Source organism: Arachis hypogaea, chromosome 18 (assembly GCF_003086295.3).
Source record: "Arachis hypogaea cultivar Tifrunner chromosome 18, arahy.Tifrunner.gnm2.J5K5, whole genome shotgun sequence".
NCBI lineage: Eukaryota > Viridiplantae > Streptophyta > Magnoliopsida > Fabales > Fabaceae > Arachis > Arachis hypogaea.
In genome coordinates, this window is record NC_092053.1 from 80,295,321 (window position 1) to 80,299,269 (window position 3,949).

At 37.0% G+C, this 3,949-nt stretch overlaps 1 non-coding gene across 1 annotated transcript; it reads right to left on the bottom strand.

Annotated features, from left to right (window-relative positions):
* Nucleotides 1-2,408: 2,408 nt before the first annotated feature.
* Nucleotides 2,409-2,517, bottom strand: LOC112774301 (small nucleolar RNA R71). Its single transcript, XR_003188796.1, has one exon. It is a non-coding gene; the product is annotated as a small nucleolar RNA R71 (small nucleolar RNA).
* Nucleotides 2,518-3,949: the final 1,432 nt, after the last annotated feature.

The window sequence follows — 3,949 nt, forward strand, 5'->3', positions numbered from 1 at the left end:
CATACGCTTGTCTGAATTTCTCACCAATGAATTACATAAGTATCTCTATCCTATTATATATTTTATTCATCTTTTAATTATCAATTCTCCATAACCATTTGAATTCGCCTGACTGAGATTTACAAGGTGACCATAGCTTGCTTCAAGCCGACAATCTCCGTGGGATTGACCCTTACTCACGTAAGGTTTATTACTTGGACGACCCAGTGCACTTGCTGGTTAGTTGTGCGGAATTGTGAAAAAGAGTTGAGATTACAATTGTGCGTGCCAAGTTGTTGGCGCCATTGATGATCACAATTTCGTGCACTAAGTTTATGGCGCCGTTGCCAGGGATTGTTCGAGTTTGGACAACTGACGGTTCATCTTGTTGCTTAGATTAGGTAACTTTATTTTATTCTTCAGAATTTTTAAGAACGAATTCTAGAGTTTCAGATGATACTTTCATCATCACAAGAGCTAGTTGATTCCCATCAATTTGGCTGTTGTATGTAATGTCTGCTGAAGCTTTAGACTAACATTGCATGATTCCTGGAATTCTTATTAAAATTTTTTGAATGTCTCTATTTTCTTTTCCAAATAATTTTCAAAAAAATACAAAAAAATTTATAAAATTATAAAACCAAAAATATTTTGTGTTTCTTGTTTGAGTCTAGTGTCAAATTTTAAGTTTGGTGTCAATTGCATCCTTTTTAATTTTTCTAAAAAATTTTCGAAAAATTCATGCATGTGTCTTCATTGATCTTCAAGTTGTTCTTGATGATTTCCTTGCTCTGATCTTTAATTTCTCTTGTTTTGTGTGTTTTATTGTTTCTCATATGCATTCTCAATTTGTTAGTATCTCTAATATGAAAATTTCTAAGTTTGGTGTCTTGCATGCATTGTTTATTTGATCTTAGTTCTTCATGATTTAGTTTCATTTTGTTATTATTCTCTAGAAATTCAAAAAAAAAAATTTTCTTTTCAAGTCAATAATAAAAAGAATTGAAGATTCAGAACATGCACAGAGAAATTACACAGAAAAAGCTGGGCATTCAAAACGCCCAGTGAGGAAGGAAAACTGGCATTTAAACGCCAGCCAGGGTATCTGGCTGGGCGTTAAACGCCCAAAAGGGTAGAATTTTGGGCGTTAAACGCCAGAATGGATACCATTCTGGGCGTTTAACGCCAGGATGGCACAAGAGGGAAGATTTTGTTTTTAATTCAAATCTTTTTCAAATTTGCATGATTTTTCAAAATCAAATCTTTTTCAAACCATATCTTTTCAATCATATCTTTTCAAAATCAAATCCTTTCCATTTTTTTACTATTTTCGAAAATCCTTGCTAACAATTAGTGATTTGATTCAAAGACTTCTTCCTTGTTAAGAAATGTTCAATAATTGAATTTTAGAATCATATCTTTTAAATTTCTTGTTAGCCAAGGCATTAGTTTTAAAAATCAAATCTTTTTAATTGTTTGTCAATCATATCTTTTTAAAACCATATTTCCTCAATCATATCTTCTCAACCAAATCTTTCTCAAAATGATTTTCAATCATATCTGTTTGATTTCTGATTTCAAATTTTTTTAAAAAACCACTTAATTACTTTCTCAATTTTAATTTTCGAAAATCATTTACCAATTTTTCAAGATTTCTTTTAATTATTTCAAAATCTTTTTAAATTTAATTTCGAAAATTCTTCTCCCCTTCTCACATCCTTCTATTTAAGGACTAACATTCCTCCACTATCAGTAATTCAGACTCTCTCTATAAGTTCGAATTCTCATCTCTACCTTCTCCTTCTATTCTTTTTTTCCTCTGACACCTCAAAGAATCTCTATACTGTGACATAGAGGATTCCATACTTTCTTCTCCTCTCTTTCATATGAGCAGGAGCAAAGACAAAGGCATTCTTGTTGAAGCTGATCCTGAACCTAAAAGGACCTTGAAGAGAAAGATAAGAGAAGCTAAAGCACAACTCTCTGGAGAGGACCTAATAGAAATTTTCAAACAAGAAGAAGCCATGGCAGTCAAAAACAACAACAATGCCAACAATGCAAGGAAGGTGCTTGGTGACTTTACTGCACCTACTCCCAACTTCTATGGGAGAAGCATCTCTATCCCTGCCATTGGAGCAAACAAATTTGAGCTTAAGCCTCAATTAGTTTCTCTGATGCAATAGAATTGCAAGTTTAATGGACTTCCATTGGAAGATCCTCATCAGTTTTTAGCTAAATTCTTGCAAATCTGTGACACTGTCAAGACCAATGGGGCTGATCCTGAGGTCTACAGGCTTATGCTGTTTCCCTTTGATGTAAGAGAAAGAGCTAGAACATGGTTGGATTCACAACCTAAGGAAAGCCTGAACTCTTGGGAAAAGCTGGTCAATGGTTTTCCGGCCAAATTCTTTCCACCTCAAAAATTGAGTAAAATTAGAGTGGAAGTCTAGACCTTCAGATAGAAAGAAGGTGAATCCCTCTATGAAGCTTGGGAAAGATACAAACAATTGATCAGAAGGTGTCCTTTTGACATGCTTTCAGAATGGAGCATCATATGTATCTTCTATGATGGTCTGTCTGAACTGTCCAAGATGTCATTGGACAGCTCTACTGGAGGATCTTTTCATCTGAAGAAGACGCCTGCAGAAGCTCAGAAACTCATTGAAATGGTTGCAAATAACCAATTCATGTACACTTCTGAAAGGAATCCTGTGAATAATGGAACAAATCAGAAGAAAGGAGTTCTTGAGATTGATACTCTGAATGCCATATTGGCTCATAACAAAATATTGACTCAGCAAGTCAATATGATTTCTCAGAGTCTGTCTGGCATGAAAGCAGCAACAGGCAGTACCAAAGAAGCTTCATCTGAAGAAGAAGCTTATGATCCTGAAAACCCAGCAATGGAAGAGGTGAATTACATGGGAGAACCTTATGGAAACACCTATAATCCTTCATAGAGAAATCATCCAAATCTCTCATGGAAGGACCAACAGAGGCCTCAACAAGGCTTCAACAACAGTAATGGTGGAAGAAATAGGTTTAGCAATAGCAAGCCTTTTCCATCATCTTCTCAGCAACAGACAGAGAATTCTAAACAGAGCCAATCTGACTTAGCAATCATAATCTCTGATCTAACTAAGACCACACTGAGTTTCATGACTGAAACAAGGTCCTCCATTAGAAATTTGGAGGCACAAGTGGGTCAGCTGAGTAAGAAAGTTACTGAACTCCCTCCTAGTACTCTCCCAAGCAATACAAAAGAGAATCCAAAGAGAGAATGCAAGGCCATAAACACGTCCCCCATGGTCAAATGCATAGAGGAGGGAAAGGCAGTGCTTTCCACTGAGGAAGACCTCAATGGACGTTCACTGGCCTCCAAGGAGTTCCTTAATGAGGAACCATGGAAATCTGAGGCTCACACAGAGACCATAGAGATTCCACTGAACCTACTTCTGCCATTCATGAGCTCTGATGAGTATTCTTCCTTTGAAGAGGATGAAGATGTTTCTGAAGAGCAAGTTGCTAAGTACCTTGGAGCAATCATGAAGCTAAATGCCAAGTTATTTGGTAATGAGACTTGGGAGGATGAACTCCCTTTGCTCACCAACGAACTGGATGACTTGACTAGGCAGAGATTACCTCAAAAGAGACAGGATCCTGAAAAGTTCTCAATACCTTATACCATAGGCACCATGTCCTTTAATAAGGCTGTGTGTGACCTGGGGTCAAGTATAAACCTCATGCCACTCTCTGTGATGGAGAAGCTAGGGATCCTTGAGGTACAAGCTGCAAGAATCTCACTAGAGATGGCAGACAATTCAAGGAAACAGGCTTATAGACTTGTAGAGGATGTCTTGGTAAAGGTTGAAGGCCACTACATCCCTGCTGATTTCATAATCCTAGACACTGGGAAGTGTATGGATGAATCCATCATCCTTGGCAGACCCTTCCTAGCCACAACAAAAGC